This window comes from Hermetia illucens, chromosome 1 (genome assembly GCF_905115235.1).
Source record: "Hermetia illucens chromosome 1, iHerIll2.2.curated.20191125, whole genome shotgun sequence".
In the NCBI taxonomy this organism is placed as follows: domain Eukaryota; kingdom Metazoa; phylum Arthropoda; class Insecta; order Diptera; family Stratiomyidae; genus Hermetia; species Hermetia illucens.
In genome coordinates, this window is record NC_051849.1 from 97178497 (window position 1) to 97203202 (window position 24706).

General features: G+C 38.7%; 1 protein-coding gene and 1 long non-coding RNA gene across 4 annotated transcripts in view; both read right to left on the reverse strand.

The window, feature by feature from the left end:
- Positions 1-24706, reverse strand: part of LOC119650546 (phosphatidylinositol N-acetylglucosaminyltransferase subunit GPI1) — a 92654-nt gene that overhangs the window by 43491 nt on the left and 24457 nt on the right. The gene's annotated exons all lie outside the window — the stretch shown is intronic.
- On the reverse strand, positions 1853-3232 carry LOC119650567. Of its 3 annotated transcripts, XR_005249333.1 has the most exons (4): positions 3015-3221; positions 2794-2921; positions 2594-2738; positions 1853-2537 (listed from the first exon to the last, which is right to left on the reverse strand). It is a non-coding gene; the product is annotated as an uncharacterized LOC119650567 (long non-coding RNA). The 3 variants fall into 3 exon arrangements; XR_005249337.1 differs by having other exon boundaries at positions 2590-2738; positions 2794-3232; XR_005249331.1 differs by having other exon boundaries at positions 2794-3220.

Consider the following 24706-nt stretch of genomic DNA (forward strand, 5'->3'; position numbering starts at 1 on the left):
TATACAAACCCGGAAAACTAGCAAAGTCGTTGTTGAATGAGGCGACCAGCAACGACTGCCTAGAAAATCGCCTATTTATTGCCGACAAAACAACCAACATACGCTATCTCATAGATTCAGGTGCCGAAATTTCTGTTTTTCCCCGAAGGCTGATTCGCGAAACTTTAAAACCGAAAAGCCTACGTCTCTTCGCTGCCAACGGTTCCACCATTTCGACTTTCGGAGAAAAACTGATATGTTTAAATCTCGGCCTCCGTCGGCCATACAAATGGATTTTCCAAATTGCTGATGTCGCCCGTCCGATACTGGGAGCCGATTTTTTAAAACAACATGGACTGTTAGTCGATGTATTAAACAAACGTCTCATTGACACCACGACAAAACTCGGAACGTCTTGTGTTGTCAAAAGAAGGACCCACAGTGGAATTTTCACCGTTCACAACGACTCCCCGTATCACAAACTACTGAAACAATTTCCTAGTATAACGAACCCGAGCTCAATTAACAAAAAGCCTGCAAGTAACGTTCGACCCTTTATAAAAACCACCGGCCCTCCCGTAGCAGCTCGTGCTAGGCGTCTTACACCAGATAAGTTGGAAATAGCTCGGAAAGAATTCGAATATATGTTGGAGCAGGGCATTTGCCGCCCATCTTCGAGTCCTTGGGCTAGCCCGTTACATTTGGCCCCCAAGAAAGACGGATTCTGGCGACCCTGCGGGGACTACCGCGGGCTAAACGCTGTCACAGTTCCAGACAGATATCCGATCCGTCACATTCACGACGCAACTGCTGGTTTGGCAGGTAAGAAAGTGTTCTCAAAAATCGACCTCATACGTGCGTTCTATCAAATATTAATGGCTGAAGAAGATATCGAGAAGACTGCCGTCATTACCTCTTTCGGCCTCTTTGAATTTCTGGTCATGACGTTCGGTCTGAGAAATGCAGGCCAGACTTTCCAAAGACTAATGGACGAAGCTCTTCGAGGCCTAGACTTTGCAGTCAGCTACATAGATGACATTTTAATTGCGTCCGACAACTTTGAACAACATCTCGAACACTTGCGATTAGTTTTTGAGCGTTTGGAAAAATTTGGCATTGTCATCAATCTTTCGAAATGTGTCTTTGGAGCCCAACAAATTGAATTTCTCGGTCACTTGATCGACGCAAACGGAATTCGCCCAATACCGTCACGTATTGAAGCCATCTGTAACTTAAAACGACCAACAACAGTCAAGGAGTTACGACAAGCACTCGGAATTTTCAATTTCTATAGACGTTTTTTGAAAAATTCCGCAACTAAGCAAGCACCACTCAACGAATTTTTGAAGGGCAGCAAGAAGAACGACACACGAACAATTGACTGGACAACGGAAACCATCAACGCGTGGGAATCATGCAAAACTGACCTCGCGAACGCCACTCTTTTAGTGCATTTTAAACCAAACGCCCCGCTTTCAATTACCACTGATGCCTCTGATGTAGCCATCGGCGCGTCTTTAGAGCAGTATCAAGACGGAGAGTGGAAACCATTGGCGTTTTTCAAACGAAAACTCAGCCCAGCAGAAAACAAATATAGCACCTACGATCGAGAGCTGCTAGCTATCTTCGCCACTATCAAACACTTCCAATATATACTGGAAGGATCAAATTTTTGCATAAAAACCGATCACAAGCCTCTCGTTTATGCTTTTTCTCAAAAACCGAATCATGCTTCGCCTCGTCAAGTACGCCAGCTAAATTACATATCGCAATTTTCAACGCATATCAGCCGCGTACCAGGAAAGAGCAACGTAGTCGCCGACTTACTATCACGAGTTGACGCCATTTCCATGCCATCCTCGTTCACCGCAGACAAACTATCGCATGAACAGCAACAAGATCAAGAACTTCAAGCCTTACTAAATAGCAACACAACATCATTAAAACTACAAGCAATACAGACTGCAGGACAACTTCCAGTTTATTGTGATGTAACCGACAGTAAAGTCCGACCATACATCCCCACTCAACTTCGACGAAAAGTATTCGACACTATTCACCAGCTCGCTCATCCAAGCGGACGTTCCACATCGCGACAAATTTGCAACAAATTCGTCTGGCCGAATATGCGTAAAGACATCCTGTTATGGTGCCGAACATGCATACCGTGTCAACGTTCGAAGGTAAGCAGACACACGAAGAACGTTCCTCAGCATATCACCATTCCCGATGGTCGATTCGATCAGGTACACATCGACATAGTTGGCCCGTTGCCACTCTCGAAAGGTTTCAAATATTGTTTGACGATGATAGATCGATTCTCTCGTTGGCCGGAGGCAATACCGATAAGCGATCAGACAGCGAATACAGTCGCCGAAACTTTTTACAACAATTGGATAGCCAGATTCGGAGTGCCACGAATAATTACAACGGATCAAGGATCCCAGTTTGAATCGGCACTATTCCAATCACTCGCGAAACTAATCGGTTGCGAACGAACAAGAACCTCGGCATACCATCCAGCTTCCAACGGCATTCTTGAGAGATGGCATCGTTCCCTGAAAGCAGTAATAATGTGTTACGGAAACAAAAGCTGGGTCGATTCTTTACCAACCATTCTACTTGGACTACGATCGTGTTACAAGGATGATTTAAACGCATCATGTGCCGAGCTCACGTATGGATCCACTGTACGACTGCCAGGTGAATTTTTCGATGATCAAACTGTTGACGATAATCCAGCTCAATTCGTGAATCAACTACGAGAACAAATGCGTAATATTCGTCCAACACAATCAGCACATCACAACAAACCTGTCGAATTCGTACACCGAAACTTAAGTTCTGCCACACACGTATTTCTACGAGATGATCGAGTTCGTACATCATTATCGCCACCTTACTCAGGTCCGCATCCTGTTATCGAACGAATCACCAATCGTCTATTTCGAATCGAAGTTAATGGAAAGAACTTCAACGTCTCAACAGAACGACTAAAGCCAGCCTTCTTCCTGAATGACGAAAATAAAACTCACCAGGATCTTAAACGAACATATTTGTATTCCAGACCGCCACCGAAACACACTTATCCTTCAGCGAAAAGTCATCGTGACGGCAATGTCACTCGGGGGAGAGTGATGTAGGGGTGTGACAATGCTGTCATAAGTTGTCATACACATATCCGTCAACTGTCAGATCCTGTCTGTCAATCTACAGTCATAATTTCAATTCCGCGTGTTTGTAATTTGAGTTAAATAAAAAGTTTAATTAATAATAATAATAATCGTTGGCGCAACAATCCATATTGGATCAGGGCCTTGAAGTGTGTTAGAGCACTTCATTCAAGACCGTAACGGTACACTAGGAGGCAATGTGGTCAGCATTGCGCTCGCCCGAGATTATTACCCTGATTTGACTCAGGTACTCATTCACAGCTGAGTCGACTGGTATCCGACGTCAAATCACGATACAAATTCCACTGCCACCAGTGAGATTTGAACCGCGACCTTCCGCACGACAGCCTTGCGCTCTAACCACTCAGCTATCCGGACACTATATACATAATATGCAAATTGTAATTGATTTTTTTTGTATAAAAACAAACGAATAGCAATAAAAGGCCCAGTTCAGTTCACCTCTCGCAACCGTGAGGTGCAGACGTGTTTCAGAAGTGTAGTTACGTCATCCTCATCCATCCGCCTACACATGTCGGCATCATCAAAGAACGATGCCTAGTTACGTCACACGTGTTGGATATCCCCCGGGAAACCCTTTTACCTGAACCCGATACAAGATCACAATACGTTATTACGAAACACACCGCAATAAACAGTCACAAATATAATTAGGGTTTTTCACGAATTTGAAGTTTAATTGTTAGCTACAAATCGCGTTTAATTTACAAACGTTTACACCCAATAGCTACAGATGTACTGTGCGGCTTAAAGAAATTACGGAAAGTGATGAACAGGACGCTCTCATAAATAGTTACCACATAAATAACAACCAATTAACGAGACCTTAGCACATCTTAAGAGAGATTACTATTTCCCCTATTTAAAAAGCAAGATAACCCAGATTATAAACAACTGCGAAAAATGTCAACTCCTTAAATACGAAAGGAACCCTCCGAAACCTATATTTCAAGCACCCGAAACACCTAGTAAACCTTTGGAAATCCTTCATTCAGATATCTATACCATAAACAAACAATACATTCTAACGATCATCGATAAGTTCTCGAAATTTGCAGCAGCATATACACTGCCTTCCAGAAATAGCCTATCAATAATCAAGTCGTTAAAATACTACATCAGCTTACATGGCATTCCTCAAAATTTAATAACCGACCAAGGATCGGAATTCACTTTCACATTATTCCATGATTTTTGCAAACAGTTCGGTATTAAAGATTCAACAACATCATATCAACAGACTAGTAGTAATGCTCCAGTAGAAAGACTCCACTCGACACTAACGGAAACTTATAGGATAGTTTATGAGACATTCTAAATGAAGTTATACTCACCTATAATAATTCCATCCATTTCACTACAAAACACATGCCCTATGAATTGTTCTATGGTAGAACTTGCAAATTCAACAATAGTATTAGGCCTACAAATAAGTTCTGTCGGTTTTCACAATAGATGGCGTAGCTTGTTTTTTATTCCATTGATCCACATTTCCAAACATTCATCGGAAAGCTACTGTCAATAGGCACAAACGTCAGTATAAATTATTTAATTGAAGTGTAAACAACAATACTTTTTTCATCAACGAAAATGGCCAATTTTGTACCAAATAATGTGTTTTTGCGGGGAGTTCTACTTCATTATTTCAATATGAAGAAAACAGCAACCGAAAGTCATCGCATATTGGTGGAAGTTTATGGTGACCATGCTCTATCTGAGCGAACGTGTCAGAGGTGGTTTGGACGGTTTAAAAGTGGCGATCTTGACTTGGAAGACGAAGAGCGCGTCGGACGGCCAACAATTTTTGAAGATGAAGAATTAGAGGCATTGCTCGACCAAGATCCATCGCAAACGGAAGAAGAACTTGGAAAAACACATTGGGTTCCGTATGAACTGAAGCCAAGAGATGTCGAACGCCGTCTTTTCACGTGCGAACAACTGCTCCAACGACAAGAAAGGAAGGGTTTTCTGCATCGAATAGTTACTGGCGATGAAAAGTGGATCCATTACGATAATCCCAAGTGTCGGGCAACGTGGGGATACCCCGGCCATGCCTCATCATCGACGGCCAAAGCGAATATTCATGGTGAGAAGATCGTGCTGTGTATATGGTGGGACCAGCTGGGTGTGGTATACTATGAGCTGCTAAAACCGAACGAAACGGTCACGGGCAAACTCTACCGACGTCAAATGATGCGTTTGAGCCGCGAACTCAAGAAAAGATGGCCGCAATACTAGCAAAGACATGATAAAGTTATTTTGCAACATGACAATGCTCGTCCACATGTGCACAGCCCGTTAAAACATATCTAGAAACGTTGAAATGGGAAGTCCTACCCCACCCGCTGTACTCTCCAGACATTGCTCCTTCTGATTACCATTTGTTCCGGTCGATGCAGCATGGCTTGACTGACCAGCACTTCTCCAATTACGGCGAACTCAAAAAATGGCTCGATGAGTGGATAGCGGCCAAGCAGGCCAATTTTTGGCGCGATGGTATCTATGAATTGTCTGAAAGATGGAAGAAAGTTGTGGCTAGCGATGGGCAATACTTTGAACAATGGATGTATAACCAATTTTTCACAATAAAGCTTCAAATTTAAAGAAAAAACCGACAGAACTTATTTGTAGGCCCTATATAACATCTAGTAACAGCCACGAATATCTTGAGAAACTTAGAAAATTTCAATCTAAATTGTATCCAGAAATTAAACAACTATTAGAAGACCAGGTTAAAAAACGATGTGAGAAATTAAATTCTACCAGGGAAGACCCCGAAAATTATAACGTAGGATCAGTAATATATAGAAAGGAATGTCGACGTAATAAACTAAATCGTAGATTTTCAAAACATAAGATGAAAGAAGATACTCATGTAACGATAATTTCTGACAAAAATCAAAAAATTCATAAATCCAAACTAGAGAAAAAACGTAAATTTCAGGCTAATACTAACGACACACGGACAGGAACTGGAGATACGGGACCTGACGAATACCAATTCGACTAGGACAGCACGACTAATCACTTCATATTACAACCTGATTCATATTGTACGACTGGACAACTACGAACTAAACATTAAACATATACGTGACACTATTATGACGTTTGACAACCTCACAGAACTCGACACATCCTTAGAAATTACAAAAGCTAAACTTTCGGAACTTAACAGCAAACTCTTAAACCTTATGCCAAAAAACCGAATGAAAAGAGCACTAATTAACGGACTCGGCACAATTATAAAAACCATAACAGGGAACCTAGATGCGAATGACGCTAGCAACCTAAACAACGAAATTAACCAACTACTTGTTAACGAAAAAAATATAAACAACAACCTTGACCAGCAAACCAAATTAAACGAGCAAATGATCAACCGATTCGATAATATCACAAATCATATTAACCAACAACAAAAATCTATTACTGATTACCCTAATTACATTAATGAAAATTCTAAAAATCAAATTTTAAATGGTAATCGAATTTTGAAATACGCCCAATACTTAAACCAAGTTAACTATAATATCCACCTACTTAACGATCATATTAGTATTTCAGAAGCGATTATCCTTTCAAAATTGAATCTGATATCACTCCACTGGAACTATCCGAAATTTATTCTATTTTAGAAAATCAGCAAATAAAATCTAACGAAAATATTTATGAATTGTTAAGCCTGCAAGCCTACTACAATAACTCTAACATAATCTTTAATATTCAGGTCCCTATCACTCTAAAAGAAAATTTCTCCTTATATTATATAATCCCTCTCCCTATAGACAAAACCAAAATCATCCTAGCTAAACCCTATCTCCTTTTAAGCCGTAATAACACACAAAATCTCGACGAAAAATGTCAAAACATTGAAAATACATTCTACTGCTTTAAAATAACGCTGAGAAAAACAAACCAATCAAATTGCGCCGCAAACATCATCAAAAACATACCAACACACTGCGAACTACACGACCGAGAATTTTAGATGGAGATCTACGAACCGGAACCTAATCACCTTCTATTTATAAACGTTCCTGCCACCACCATCACTACAACCTGTGGCCAAGATGAATTTAAAATCGAAGGAACTATCCTCATGAGATATAACAACTGTGAAATCACCACAAATGGCGTTACATATCGAGCCCAACAAACGGTTTATTGGGACGAAATCCATATCGTTCCTACCCTGTTTTCCCAAGTCAACTTCACACCCGTCAACACCGACAACATCCATCTAGACGAATTAAGAAACTACCAATTCACCAGAAGGAATTACGCCACCCGCGAAAATTACATCAGCCAGGACCAGTTCCTTACAACACTTACCATTATATCGGGCATATTCATCATCTTCGCTATCTGTGCATTAACCCTTTACCGGAAACAAGGAAACAAAGAATATTTTCTGCAAAATTCACGCATTGTATCTCCTGCCAGTGAACCTCCAAGGATCCAGTTCCTCTGGCTGTCGCCATCTCTTAAAGGGGGAGGAGTTACTTGATCACCCCTTAACATCTAATACCTTCCGACAATGCAACACATGCCATCGAACCAGCTAAACATTCTAACCACCCACTCAGCAAAATGTGCAGATCATCCAACCAACGATTCGAGCTAATTCCAACGATACATGCCGGATATGCATTTTACCTGACCCACCTGTGTAAGCAGATTTAGAATATATAAAATTGTAACTTTAGCACGTAAGAACAGAGTTGTAATTACTATTTAAACGGGGAAACTTTGTCCGAATAAATTGATAATTATATTTTTTGGAGTTTCTCCTTCCAACAACCTTAACTCGCGCCGCCCAGAGAGGAGACCACAGAACAGAAAAGAGTATAAGTGCATAACAAAATAAATTATTAAAGCTCAGTAAGTCGCAATATTAAAACAAAAGCGTGACCTAGCTATTAGAAGTTGTATTTGGAATATATGATCATAATTAGCAATCCCTGTCTTTTAATTTGTGGGGGAAAACGACTCCCCAAAACGTCATACACCTCCTAGAATGCAATAAATTTACATGAAATGCAATAATTTGACCTCCAATCACTTTGTTAATAATAGTTGGATTGCGTTCATACTTTCCAGAATTATGCCCTATATTATCAGCTACACAATTTTGTACTTCTAGGATGAACTTAAGGGGGGTTTGCGGGTAAATTTCTAAAACATGGTAATATACTATTATTAACTTTATTTGTCCAGATATCGGACGGGAAGTATTTTGAGGCCCCGATTTCATATAGATATATCACTATGATTTTTTTCAGATATTTCGGTTGGATGGGTTCTGAGGACGAGACTGTTTCACTTTTTTGGGGCACACATTTTGAATCCTCACTTCCCCATATTTCATCTAATATCAGAAACAAGAACAGTTTCGGAATGTACTAATCGAGCCTATTCATTTGATACCTGAATTTCTGAATTTTACACCCGCCTTTGGCATGTATTGGAAACTCAATACAAAATAGTGCCACTCGCTGCATGTAAAGGGACACATTGACCACATGTTCCCACCAATTTCTTGACAATCGGTTCAGCCATTTCCGAGTAAATAGGCTGTCTTTCACACAAAACCTTAAAAAGTAAAGGGGGTGAATGAACAAAATATATATTATAAAAGGTTTTTATATAAAATGCAATTAAAAAAGTATCGCGACTATTAACAGTTGTGGTTCAATCTACTTGCTAGTCACGATGTTTTTAATTTAAATAGTTTAATATAATTGTAATAAATATTCTTTTTTCATATAAATTTCAAAGCATAAAAACTATATTCATAATAATAAGGTAACATTAACCTTTCAACCTTTTATTTTGCATTTTTATTCATTGATTGTGTTTGTTGCAAGCTTGCTTGTTTTCATTTGCGAAACGTTCACGTCTAATCTGTGTTTACAACATCAAAATAACTTAATTTCTGTTCCTTCATTTATTTCTATCCTTCTGTATAAGGTAATTTATTATGATTGCGCAGGATGCATTTCTATGCGGTTTATTACAACATTAATGCTTAAGGTGAAAATGTACTTGTATATGTATTCGTATGTTTGTGGGATGTCTCTTGACCAGAGACTGCGTTGCAACTCAATTAATGGCTTCGTAGAATTTATTCCTCCTTTCCAAAATCTATCCGAGCTGCATCAAGTTTAGCAATACTTCACATGCAGGCCGCCCCTGGTTTTAGCATTTGAAACTCAGTCCAAATAAAGAAAAGAACACTTGCTCAGTCATGGATTCGAAGTTACGTCATCCTCATCCATCCGTCTAAACATGTCGGCATCGTCAAAGAACGATGCCTAAATAAATACTCCCTAGCAAGTAAGTTAGTTTTATTGCGCTAGATCTAAGTAAATGTTAAGTGTTGTAAGTAAGAATAAGGAAAAGATGTGTATTTCATTGCTTATATTGTAACCCTTTAAAAGAACATGTAACTGCAAGCAAAGGGTGCACTCTTATTAAAGACATTAAAGTGTAGAGTTGCGTTTGAACTTATTTGTTTTGTTTTCTATCAAAGGCGGATCACGGTCGGAAACTCGAGATCATAATTGGCGCAGTCGGTCTGCGAGTGTTTAAAAACTATCTATCATTCACAAATAAAAGAACCTGGAGAATCTCATCAAAGATTTTTCTTTACTCACGCTCAACATGACAATGGATTTCAAAAGTTTGTCGGGCTATATTGGAGCCCTTTCGAATTTCGATGGAACGCAGGTGGCTCTATTCCCCTTTATAGATGCAGTGATACATCAAGTGAACAACAGCCCCTTCAAAGCCATCCTTCATCAGATGTTGTTAGGACGCATCGCTGGAAGAGCAAGAGAGGTTTTGGATACTCACATCACAGAATCCTAGTCAGAAGTCAGAGGTTCCACACAATACATCTCGACATAGTAGGACCTTTGCGAGACGGTTACAAGTATTTCGTCACAATCATCGATAGGTTTACGCGGTGGCCTGAGGCAATACCTCTGAAAAACATTACGGCGCAATCTTGTGCCGAAACCCTCTGTCGAGAGTGGATACCTCGCTTTGGCGTCCCTGCAGTGGTCATCACTGATCAGGGAACGCAATTTGAGTCCACTCTTTTCTCGGAGTTAGGAAAACTCCTGGGGTTTAAACGCCAGCGGACTACTGCATACCACCCGCAATCCAATGGGATGCTAGAACGTTGGCACCGGGCGCTGAAAGCCGCCATTATGGCACGCGACGATCCGTCCTGGACCTAAGTCTTGCCTCTCGTCTTACTCGGCCTACGTACAACCCGCCGAGAGGAATTTGCTGCCAGCCTCACGGAGCTGGTATACGGGGAGAACCCAAGACTTAAAAGTGATCCGGTCTTCGACAAGAGATCGGGTCTCACAGAGTCGGGGTTGGTACGTCTGCTGAAAGACAATCTCCGACGCATCAAGGCTACTCCTCCCACCCAACGCTCGTCTGCACCTGTCTGTGCGCCCAAGGAGCTGGACACGTGTACGCACGTCCTGGTCAGAACGGATGCCGTCCGGAAGTCGCTGCAGCCTCCTTATGAAGGCCCGTACCACGTTCTCGAGCGGGGAGAACATTTCTTCCAGCTCGAGATCGGTGGACACAAAAAGGCGGTCTCCCTGTCCAGGCTGAAGCCCGTGTGCATCCCTAAACAACGGCGCGTTTGCTTCACGGACTGTTGGGGGAACACAGTTCCGGATTCAGTCGCTGAAACCCCTCGGTTTCATCTGGGGGCGGAGTGATGTGGCGCGGCAGGATTCGCGGCATTCGAAATTTATTTCGAATGTTGCGGACAGATGACGCCACCGGCGCCCTCCACTCAGTTCAGATCTCGCCACAGGAGTGGAGATCAGAGTACCATAACTAAATAGCATGACATGAGAAAAATAATTGCCGATTTTTAGACGTTTTTGTAAAAAAGAGTTGTGTTTGATTAGTAAAAAGTGGCGGTTGATTTCATAGTTATCAGATATCAGTATTAAACTAAATAAAAGGTTTTGCTTGTAATCGTTTTATCGAAAATATAATTATGGTTGCGATATGACAGAATGATTTTATTAAGGAAGAAACTAGTCGTAACAGAAGTGGTAGCAGAACCTAATGTTGAATTACTAATACTATTGGATTATATCAGTATCAAACTAAACATTTTACACTGACTACAGACGCCTCCAATTTCGCAATAGGAGCAGTTTTGTCCCAAGAAGGAAGACCCATCTCCTTTGCTAGTAGAACGTTGAACGCTCACGAAACTAGATACTCGACCATTGAAAAAGAGTTGCTAACAATAGTATGGGCAACATCTTATTTTAGATCATATTTGTTTGGGAGAAAATTCACCCTGGAAACGGATCATAAGCCACTTACGTTTTTGGAAAATATTCAAGAGGATAATGCAAAACTCCAAAGGTGGAAGTTGAAACTTTTAGAATATGATTTCGACATCAAACATATCAAAGGCAGAGATAATTTCGTTGCAGACGTTGTCGCGAATCGAAATACACGCACTCAATAATAACGAAAACGAATCCTTAGCCACACAACATACAGCCTTTGAAGATAATAATAATTATATCTTCATATCAGAAAAGCCCATTAACGCTTACAAGAGGCAAATCATAATAAAGAGGGGAACGAGTAATCAAGTCAAAAGAGGAAAACACCACAATAAAATTAGACTTACATTCCAATTCGAAAATTTCGACAACAAGAATGCAAAATACATCTTACAAAACCATGTACCAACACAAGGTACAACAGGTGTAAAACATTATAAAAATTGGAAGGAAACAAATCCAAAGGGAGCAGTTGTACAAGCGAATAAAATAGGAATTCACCATCAATCCGATCAATACCATATGACTCATCACCTTATCTTTTTCAATATTCAATTCGTATCCCAAATACGATGAGTCATCACTATTTCAAACAATAGATGGATTCATTCGATCTACATAAAATAAACAAACTAGATCAAATGAAGATCATCACATAAACAAAGTATTAAATTACAGAATATGCAAAATGCATTATCAGCATTTTGCATCCTTTGGCCGAAACACTATAAATATAGATCTCATCTCAATGTTAGTCGGATTTGGTTTTTGGTATCAGTCAGTTTACGGAGTCGATTTTGGTATTTTGGAACTTAGTCAGTTCACAGTTCCGTCGAGTCCCGGTTAATAACTTTACTTCAGTTGTTAATTACTTTAGTTCCGGGATAAGTTATATAAGTTAATTCATTATAAGTGTAGTTGAAGATTCGATGTCTGGTAGTCCGTGTGAATACATCAGAATTGAAGTCGGAAGTGAGTTTTAAATTCCAAGTGCCACGAAGTAATCTTATTAGAGGCGTTTTGTTACTAGAACTTACATTTCAATAATGGATAAGTGAACTTTTATAGTGCCAATAGTAGCGAGTGGGATAAAACGGTCCCGGGAGGATTCCCCGGAAAAAGTGCTCATCAGAGACAAGTTGAAAATGCCTAAAATGGCTAAAAGTGCTGGAGTGTCGTCACAAAATGGCTTTTCGATTTTGGCTGATGAGGTTATTGATCCCATAATTCCCGAAAAGGAACAAGCACCAAAAAAAATTAAAGTACCGCCAATAACTTTCACGGAGCTACAACGTGAGACTATTCTCGCTATGCTTGGGGAATTGAAAATTGATAAATTTTCCATTAAAATTATTTCAATTGGATTGCTAGAGGATATTGCGGATTATGATAAGTTATTGGCTTACTTAACGGCCAAAAACGTAAAATATTTCACTTTCCAACGGCCAGAATTGCGCCCCATTAAAATATTGTTATCAGGGCTGCATGATATGTCCTGTGAACAATTGAAAAAGTATTTGAAGGCAGACCTCAACATTCCCTGCTTAGAAGTTAAAAAAAATAAAAAAGAGACCTCCTCTTTTCTATTCTGAATAAAAGCGTTTATCTCCACTATTTGGAAAGGGAAACGAAAATAAGTTCACTCAGAGCGCACAAAGCCATTATGCACACATTGGTACATTGGAGTTACTACGATAATAAAAGGCGTGGCCCCACGCAATGTTGAAGATGTCAAATGTATGGGCATGGTTCCTCTCATTTTTGTAGTGGCGATTATCACTTTTCCCAATGCGAACGATCGAGAACCTGATCGCATCAAATGCCCAACTGCGGAGAACGTCACTTATCCAGCGACAAAAATTGTAAACGTCGAATTGAATATATTGATTTAAAACAAAAGCGGTCGCGGAAGAGTGGAAAGCAGGTGAATGTCGCTTCAGAGAAACAATTCAAAGTTTCCGAAGCTTTTTTTCCGAATTTAGTGGGCACAAACTCCGTTGCTAAAATTAGTGGAATATCCAAACCTACTTACAGCCAGGTTACACGTAATATTCCTCAACGTACGGAACATACTCAACTCAATGTTCAGTCAGCGAATTTTAGTGATAATCTGTCCTCTGCACAGGAGCTTCTGCTTCTATCACGGGAACTACTGCAACAACTATCGAGTTGTAAAAATAAAAATGAACAATTCGATGTTTTAGTTAAATTGACTATCAAATTCCTATACAATTAACAAATTTTTGAAATGTTTGATATGGAACGCTAGAAGTCTAGCAAATAAGAAAACAGAATTTTTTGAGTTTTTATCGTCGAGCAATGATGATATTGATATTGCATTAGTTTCGGAAACTTGGTTAGATTGACAGTGCTTTTACGGATCCAAATTTTTTTGTATATAGAAAAGATAGAAAGCAATCTAAGGGTGGTGGTGTTGCAATTTTTATACGAAGAAATATTAAACATGAATTATTGCCTAACCTAGGAACAATAGCTATTGAATCTATCGGAGTAAAAGTTAAACTTCAGTGGGGCACAGATTTGAATATAATTGCAGCTTATTTTCCAGGTGGGAATTCTAACGACATTAGCGAAAAATTATTTATCAGCGATTTACGGAAATTATGTAACCTAAATGTAAATTTTCTAATTGGCGGTGATCTTAATTGCAGAAATACTATTTGGGGTTGTAAGAGCAACAATAAATGGGGGAATATTCTATATAAATAATCCAAACTCACCCCGTCTCAATGTTTTTCGCGGATGAATCAACGTACGTCCTATTTAACAAAAAAGTTTCGCCATCTAAGCTAGATGTGGTACTGTGTAATGTCCAGAATATCTATTCTGCACTAGATGTAGTTAATGAGCTAAACTCTGATCATTTGCCAGTTATCTTTAAGTTATATAGTTCTCCAAAACTATTAACCAAACATTTCTCTTATAATTTTAATTCTGCTGACTGGTCAAGGTTTCAAAACAGTCTAATTAGTGATATTGACCTCGCACAGGTTTCCAAATTAGATATTGCATCCACCGATATAATTGACAAATATCCCAGATCTTTTGAAAATTTGATACATAAGGCTATAAATCGCAGTGTCCCAAAAACACCTGTTAAAAAATTCATTCACATTTCCTTTCCCCCAGAATTGAAAAAGCCCATTGCGCTCAGAAACGCCTATAGACGTCACTGGCAGAGACACAGAAATGCCAACTCAAAATTTAGGCGGAAGCAAGTAAACTCACTGATTCAACAGTTACTCATCATTGTTAGGAACAATCAGTGGAATAATATGTTGAGTAAACTTAAAAAAGGAGACAAACCATTTTGGAACATTGTTCGAATTTTAAAAAACAAAAATAAACATATTCCGACTTTAGAAGATTGTGGCCAAATCTATATAACTAAGAAAGAGAAAGCGAATCATTTCCATGTCTGAAAGCTTCCCAACGATAAAACCGAAGATTATATGGGATATAATCAAATCATCTAAGCCGAAGTTATCCACGGGCTTTGATAATATCCCCAACATTTGCTTAATGAAGTTGCCAAAGAAAGCAATCGTATTTCTTATGCACATCTTCAATGCATGCATCAAATGTGGCTATTATCCAACTGTTTGGAAATCCGCAATAATCATCCGGATTTTGAAGCCACAAAAACCTGCTCATGTAGCTAGTAGTTATAGACCTATAAGTCTTCTGAGCAATCATGCAAAAGTGTTTGAGAAGATCATCAAATAACATCTTTCTGTCCACGGGGAATGTCAAAAAATGATACCGGACGAACAATTTGGATTTAGGAAAAGGTCATAAAGCTCATAAAGGCGAACTTTCCGGCTTACCTTATTAAGCTGGTGAATAGTTTCCTTAGTGGTAGATCATTTAAGGTACACATTTATAATAACCTTTCGGAGCCCCGGAATATTAGGGCAGGAGTTCCACAAGGTTCAGTGCTGGCCCCACTATTGTACCTTATATACACACATGAATTTCCTCAGGCAGACGGTGTACAAATTGCAATATTTGCGGACGATACTGCAATTTATACAGCAGACATTCTCTATTCTAAAATCCAAACAACAGTGGAACATGCAATAGGTGTTATATTAGAATATTTTCAAAAATGGAAAATTAAAATTAACGAACAAAAAACTCAAGCCACATTTTTTACTAAACGTAGATCTATTCCTTATATACCTACCTCAGATTTATCCATAAATGAAATATTTGGGGTTGACGTTCGAAAAATCTTTAATTTATAAAGATCACATTACTCAAACGATAAATAGGGTTAATAGTCTGATTAAAGTTCTGTACCCACTAATTAATAGAAAGTCTCAACTAAGCATAGAAAATAAGCTGTTAATTTTTAAAATGATTTTCCAGCCTGTAATGTCCTATGCAGCTCCAATCTTCGCTACTTGTGCTAAATCGCATACCACAAAACTTCAAATTGCACAAAATAAAGTACTGAAAATAATCTTAAACCGTTCGAAATTTTTCAGCACGAAAGCACTGCACTCTTTAGCTAAGGTTGACTTAATTGTTCAGTAATTAGTGTATTGAAAAGGACATTTTATGATGGGATTTCACTTGTAGATAATCCGTTAATAAATTCTTTAATGAAAAAAAAATTGGCTTATACAGTTTAATTAGGTTAAGTTAGAATAAGTTTTAGTTTTAGTTCAAGAGGTTTTTAATTGCCATTTTCCTCTAAATTACGCATAATGACATAAAGTACAAATTGCGCACATGCAACACTTGTAATCGTAAGATGTAAAGTCAGTTTAACTGGACTCTGAATTCCAAACTTTGTTATAATAAAAAAAAAACAACTTTGTAACATATTATTGGCAATAAATTATATATCTTAATATATATAAATCTCGTGTCACAATGTTTGTCCTCAATGGACTCCTAAACCACTTAACCGATTATAATAAAATTCGCACACCATGTGCAGTTCGATCCAACTTGAGAGATAAGATAGTTTAAATCTCAAATTATAGTCGCAATTTTAATTTATTGCTAATTATTTGTCTGTTATTATTTGACAGTCACAATTATCTGTTAACTCCAAATGATTCTAACAGATGTCGATACCTTTCGACTGGGTTTAGTAAGTAATCAATAGATGGCGCTGCTATGGTAAATCTACGAACGTGTCATATAAGCTACATTTTAACAGCATAATTACCACGTGTTGTTGACGCTATAAAATTAATTAAATTTATTTTGTAGTGAACGAAATACCGTATAATTCAATTATTTCCACTTTTTAAATTTTTGGTGTTAGCATAGCCGGCCACGTGTTACTTAGACTGAAGTGTAAATTGAATTCATATTATAATGAAGATAATACAGTGAAATTAATCGTGTTTTTTACTTATTTGTGCTTCATTGATCAAAACTTTATAATTTAATTTGAATATATGTATGTAAGTATTATCACATAATTATAAAATTTAATTAAAATGTCAATGCAAAAATGATACACAATTTCCTACACTTTTTCAATAGTTGTACAAATATTTTTTTTTATTGTTTTTATTTAACCTCTATTAAAAAATATTTAGCACTTATTATTTCAATGTGCTATGATAACATGTTTTTCAGTTCCTCTTTCTAATATTTAAATGATTAAATTATTATTTTCAGTCAAATGCCACCGAAAAAATCTAACCTCAACAACGCGAGCAGCAAAGGGTCACGACGCAAACGTGTTGAAAGAGCTCAGCAATTACCAGAACAAATCGAAACAAGAAATGCAGCTCAAAGAATCAGGACTGCAGAAAGTCGTGCACAAGAATCTCAAGAACAGCGTGACGAACGTCTGCAACAGAATATTACGAGAACAAGAGCGGCACGAGAACGAAACATAGCTACAGTACGAGTACTAGATCGACAAAGGCAACGGATCAGCCGCTCATTAACACGTGCATCATTCGTTCGGCTTGCCTTTGAATATGCACCAGATATTAACTACTCAGCGCATTCAAAAATTGCTATCGGTGGAGTGGATAAAGTATGTCAATATTGTCAGACATTGCAATTTCGGAATGAAGCAGCCGGCATGTGCTGCGCATCAGGAAAAGTTGTGCTGTCGCCTTTACCCGCTCCGCCGGAGCCTTTATTATCCCTTCTTACTGGCAATTCAGATGATTCCAAATTATTTTTGCGTAAGATACGCAAATTTAATTCTTGCTTCCAAATGACGTCATTTGGGGCAACTAAAATTTGCGACCGTGCATCCGATGGACGTAATTTTGAAACTACATTCAAAATTCAAGGGCAGGTGTACCATAAAATCGGATCACTGATGCCAATGCCTGATAACAATCCGAAATTTCTTCAAATTTATTTTATGGGCGATTGTGAAGAGCGCGTGACGACTCGGTGCCTGTATAATTTTATTGAACAAGCAGAGGAAAGAGCAATTGTGATATTATTGGAAAATTTTTTAGAAGATCACAATCAACTAATTCAATTGATCAAAAGAGTTTCGCCACGACTGCAAAATGACAATTATCAAATCGTCATAAAAGCCGACAAAGTACCATTAGGTGAACATGCTGGTAGATTCAACGCTCCAACTGTTGATGAGGTTGCTGTTATCATGGTTGGTGATCCAGTTGACAAAAGATCTATAAAAATTACACGGCGAGACAACACTGTCAGTACGATTTCGGATCTACACCGTTCATATGACGCACTACAATATCCATTGATATTTTGGCAAGGACAAGATGAATATCACCTTAATATCAAACAGTATGATCCAAATACCGGTAAATTTGACAATTATCTATTTACTTTCTTACTGTATGTATAGATTTTAATTTCGTATTGCATTTTATTTTTTATTTTTTTAGGTGATTACAGAAATAATAAAGTTAGCTCAATGAACTACTACGCACACCGAATAATGGTTAGGCAACATCAAGACAATTATATCCTTCGATATCGTCAGCTGTTCCATCAATACATTGTTGATATGTATGCTAAGGTCGAAAGCGAACGCTTGCGATTCCTTCGACTCAACCAGGCAAAACTACGATCGGAAGAATATATTCACTTACGAGATGCTGTTGCTGGAAACATCGATGGAAATTTAAATCCCAATGACATCGGTAATGCTTTCATTTTACCTTCAAGCTACATCGGCAGTCCACGGAACAGGCAGGAATACATACAAGATGCGATGACTTACGTACGTCATTACGGCCGACCGGATTTATTTATTACATTCACATGTAATCCGAATTGGGAAGAGATACAAACTTTACTATTGCCAGGACAACAAGCCATTCATCGTCATGATTTAACTGCACGTGTGTTTAAACAAAAATTGAAATCCTTAATTGATTTTATTGTTAAATATTCAATTTTTGGTATCACACGTTGTTGGCTGTATACGATAGAGTGGCAAAAGCGAGGTTTGCCTCATGTCCACATTTTGGTTTGGCTTAAAGATAGAATCCGTCCTGAAGAAATCGATCAAATAATTTCAGCCGAAATTCCAGACCCATTAATTGATCAAGAATTATTTGATATTGTCACCAAACACATGATCCATGGACCATGCGGTGCTTTCAACATGACGTCACCGTGCATGGAAAATGGAAAATGTAAAAAAAACTTCCCAAAGCCGCATACGAATGACACGATCACGGATATTGATGGTTATCCAATGTATCGCCGCAGAAGTACTGAGAATGGTGGCCACACATTTACAATGCGACTGCCGAACTTTCCAAATCAAGTTGAGTTTGATAATCAGTGGGTGGTACCATACTCACCACTACTTTCAAAAACATACAAAGCTCATATCAATGTTGAGCTTTGCAGTTCTGTTAAATCTATTAAGTATATTTGTAAATATGTAAACAAAGGCAGTGATTTGGCCATATTTGAAGTACAAAGCATAAATAAAAATGACGAAATAGCACGATACCAAATGGGCAGATACATTAGCAGCAATGAAGCTATTTGGCATATTCTCAGCTTTCCCATCCACGAAAGAGATCCTGCTGTCCAACATCTGGCAATACATCTTGAAAACGATCAACGTGTATACTTCACTGAAGAAAATGTTCTCCAAAGAGCGTTCGAAGCTCCGAAAACGACTCTAACTGAATTTTTTACATTGTGTCAAAAACCTGATGTTTTTGGCCAATTCGCGAAGACATTGGTGTTTGGTGATGTTCCACGTTATTTCACATGGAACAAATCCAGTAAAAAATGGGAGCCACGGAAACAAGGAAAACCACATCCTTCCATTACAGGCATATTCAAAGCTAAGACATTGGGGAGACTTTACACGGTACATCCAAAGCAACGTGAGTGCTTCTATTTAGGTTTGTTATTGGTGAATGTTCCCGGACCAACGTCTTTTGAATTTTTACGAACAGTTAATGGTCGGGTATTCAATACATACCAGGATGCATGTCGTGAACTGCAATTGCTAGAAGACGATAACCATTGGGACTTAACGCTTGCTGATGCTGCGTTGACATCAACACCGAATAACATTCGTCAGTTGTTTGCAATTATTTTGACGACATGTTATCCCTCGCAAGCACAAACTTTGAGGGAAAAATATAAAAATTGTATGGCAGAAGACATCTTGCACCGAATTAGACAAACAAATCAATGCCAAAACATAGATTATACACCAGAGATGTACAATGAAGCATTGGTCTTGATCGAGGATTTGTGTTCTTATTTCAAACTTACCACTTAATCATTATGGTATGCCATCACCTAATCGTCCAGCCACCGACTTAGTCAATACCGATTTACAACGAGAAAATCAATATGACCATGGAAGTTTAGCAACAATTATCATGAACAGTGAACCATTACTGACAGCAGAACAAAAAATTATTTATGATCGGATTATGCTGGCTGTTGCTGCTGAACAAGGCGGTTTTTTTTTCTTGGATGCACCCGGTGGAACCGGTAAGACATTTTTAATATCGTTGATTCTTGCCAAAATACGGTCGCAACAAAAAATCGCATTAGCAGTAGCATCGTCAGGCATTGCGGCTACTTTACTGGATGGTGGGCGAACAGCACATTCAACATTCAAGCTGCCATTGGACGTTCATAATAAACCAGATGCAATGTGTAAAATCAAAAAGAATAGTGGAATAGCTGCAGTGTTGCGGAAGAGTTCTATAATAATTTGGGATGAGTGCACAATGGCACACAAATATTCACTTGAAGCATTAAACAGAACTATGCAAGATTTAAACAGCAATAATAAACTTTTCGGTGGTGCTATCTTACTCTTGTCTGGTGACTTCCGGCAGACCTTACCGGTTATACCTCGCTCTACTTTCGCGGATGAGGTTAATTCATGTTTGAAACAATCATTCTTATGGCGAAGTGTTGAAACACTTCGATTGACCATAAATATGCGAGTGCAATTGCAAAATGATCCATCAGCACAAATATTTTCCGAACAACTACTAGATATTGGGAACGGTAAAATAGAACTGCAACCAAATACGCAATGCATTAAACTACCAGACAATTTTTGCACTGTTGTTCAGGATAAAAATGAATTGATTCAGAGTATTTTCCCGGATATACAGAATAATTATTTGAATCATGAATGGCTTAGTCAACGGGCGATTTTGGCAGCCAAAAACGTTGATGTTGACGAAATTAACTTCCAGATACAACAGTTGCTACCAGGTGATCTGATGTCTTTTAAATCAATCGATACTGTTGTTGATGAAAATGAAAGTGTAAATTTTCCGATTGAATTTTTAAATTCATTAGATATCCCTGGAATGCCACCACATAATCTTCGATTAAAGATTGGTTCCCCTATTATTCTCCTCCGTAATTTGAATCCACCTCAATTATGTAACGGTACGCGTTTGGTCATCAAAAAGATCACCGGAAACATTCTTGAAGCAACCATTTTGGCTGGGAAGTTTAAAGGACAAGTGGTCCTGCTGCCACGTATTCCGATGATACCATCAGATTCTACCATACCCTTCAAAAGGCTACAGTTTCCAATTCGTTTAGCTTTCGCCATGTCTATAAATAAATCTCAAGGTCAAACAATGTCCATTTGTGGTTTAGATTTGGAGAATCCATGTTTTTCTCATGGGCAACTATATGTTGCGTGTTCACGTGTTGGGAAACCGTCGAATCTATTTGTGTTAGCTAAAGACAGGTTAACCAAAAACATTGTGCACCGATTGGTGTTAAATTAAATTGAAATTGAAAGTATTTATAATTCAAAAAAATAGATATTAATGTTTAAAAGTTTAAGACTGTCTGCCTTGCCTACCTCATTCATGAGTTTAAGCGTCACATGTTATTTACTGTATTATACTGTAATATACTTATATTTGTTATAAAATTAAATGGAAATAATAAATCTGATAAATTTTTATTTTGTACCTATTGATTTCTGCTTAATATCAAGTGTAAGAACATTGTAATTAATTGTGTTCAACGTACTTCCCCTTCAAATCTCAATCCAGTGAATTTGTATACCAACATCAACATTTTCGTCTTTGTTCGTAAATAATTTCATTGTACTAAAGGGTTATAGTAGTAGAAAGTCAAATAAGGAGATCACCATATTTTTTTACAAATTCCATCTGTGTGAAAAAGCATAGTGGACTCCGTGACTGATGTTCTCTTATTGTTCCTCTTAGATTGTTTACTATAATGTAATATAACAAAAACTTTAGCCACAGCAACGCGTGGCCGGGTCAGCTAGTATATATATATATATATATATGTGTAGTTACTATTGTTCAATTGATACATAGCTTTTGATAATAAAAGTGCATTCAAGTAACAAAAGTGATATTTTAATAAGTCTCACGGATGAGACTATAAACCTATATTTTTTTGAATAGTGCAAACGCATTATTCGTAACTCGCTAAGAGCGATTTTCAGTAAAATAGGAAAACCCGAAAACCTTATTTCGGATAATGAAAGCGCAGTAAACACACAAAAAACTAAAGAATGGTTAGAGAAGGAAAACATAACGTGACACTTTTATAGCCCATACCCTAAAACCGGCAATTCTGACATAGAAATCGCACACAGATCCTTAAATGAACACTTGAGAGTGTACCTACTCAGACAAAAGTCTGAAGACCGAGATCTTTTTGATTCTAACCCTGTAGAGGAATGTGTTAACTATTTAAATAACACATTCCACTCTATACATTGCCTTAAGCCAATAGACATTTTTTTAAAGAAACAAACGTACCTGATAGTCAAATTTATGAACACAAAAGGTAAAGAGTAAGGCTATGAAACAACGAAATAAGGACAGAAAACAAACAGCATATGACAGTAGATTCGTTAAGAACCATAAAGCAAAAAAACTAGATCCTAGATATATACAAGCGAATTCTGAAAAGATACACCCTCAGAGATATAAAAGACAAAAAACATATTGCCAGGAAAAAGACTCCAATTAAAAAAAAAAGAAAGGAAAATAAAAGCATTGATATCCGATTAGTAAACCAAAAAGTTAGAAAATAAGAACTTACGTATAAGAAATTATTATTATAGGAAAGACTCACGCCTATCTATTGATAATTCATAGAAATAAGGGCAATAAAAAAAATCTTGAGGACGAGCTTTACATTTAGAGGGGAGGAGTTACATCGGGGATGGAAGGAAATTCGAGTCTGCTCATTAGGATAGCAGAGCTCGAACAGGAGAAGGCCGACATAGCCCAACAACTGGAGTGCCAACTGGCACTCATCAAACAGCTGCAGCAGCAGATGGCCGACCTGCAAAGAACCAACATGGCCGGGAAACAGCAGGTTAATGAGAAAAAGCAGCACGAGCATCAAGAACAGCAGCAGGATCATCAGAATCAGCAGCAACTACTGAACCAGCAGCGGCAGCAGCAGCAGTAGCAACGCAAGCATCAAAGACAGCAGCATCCCAGCAGCAACGACAGCAGCAGCCAGAAGAAGATGACAGCATGTGCCTGGCAGTCATCATCCAGGAGGAGGAAGGAGACCCCTTCAATTTTGTCCAACGAAGGAAGAAGACAATTAGACCTAAGGTTAGTGCCCCACCAACTACCTCACTACCCCCAAGAAATTGAATTGAATTGAAATTCCCCCGATAACTGGGTACAAACTGAATGTACCGCAATTTTTAAAACTTATTAAAGAGAAAAGGTTGAAAGCAACCCTGAAAAACACGAGGGCTGGCAGGACCCTTATCTTCACCGAAACGGTTGAAGATCACGACGCGATTTTCGCTCTCATAAGAGAGAAAGGGCTGCACGCCACCATCAGCACCCCACTGACCCTAAGGACGAAGTCCCTGATCATTCACGGTCTTCACAGGGAGACAGATCCAGCGGACATATTGCGGAGCTCAACGAGGAGTACCCGCAATTCAAACTGAAAAGCATGGCCAACTTAGTCACGTGAACAGACAAGCTTCTGCACAGCCAAAACCCGGCGCTCCCGATGAGGTCAGAATCGGGACTATTTATAGCTACTTTCGAGCTCTCCCAAGAGCTCAGTGAAGTATATAAAGTTAAATATATACTTCATCAAAAGATTTCGCTTGAGAAAGTCAAGCCAATCCAAGAAGTGCGGTGCTACAACTGCCAGAATTTCGGGCACATCGCCATCAATTGCTCTATTGTGCACAGGTGCGTGAAGTGCGCAAAAAAAAACATGTCCGCGGGGAATGCCCCACACCATCGACGGAGACGCCGCATTGCTGCAATTGCGGCCAGACGGGACATCCTGCGAACTACCGCGGATGCCCGGCATATAAAGATATGGTTACCAGAAGGGAAGCAGGCAGGGCAAAAAAGAATGCCGAAATCGCAAAAACCAAGCAAACGGTGACACAGATGTCATAAAGCTTGTCCCGGCCAGGTGTATCGTACGCTCAAGCAGCTAGGAATACTCTTCCTAGAGCTGCAGCACCTCAAGCTCCACAAGGCAACAAACTGGCCTTCAGGAACTTGGTCGAAAGTCTCGCTTCCACCCAGACGAATGAACAGTGGCAGATTGCCGCAATCCAACTGTTAATGAATATATCGAGTTAAACATAGTCACATTTAACTCCGCGTCCCTGGTCTCACACGCCCAACGTGCCACTGCTCAAGTGTTGGTTGACACTCTGAAAGCAGACATATTTTGCGTTTCAGAGACTCATCTAAG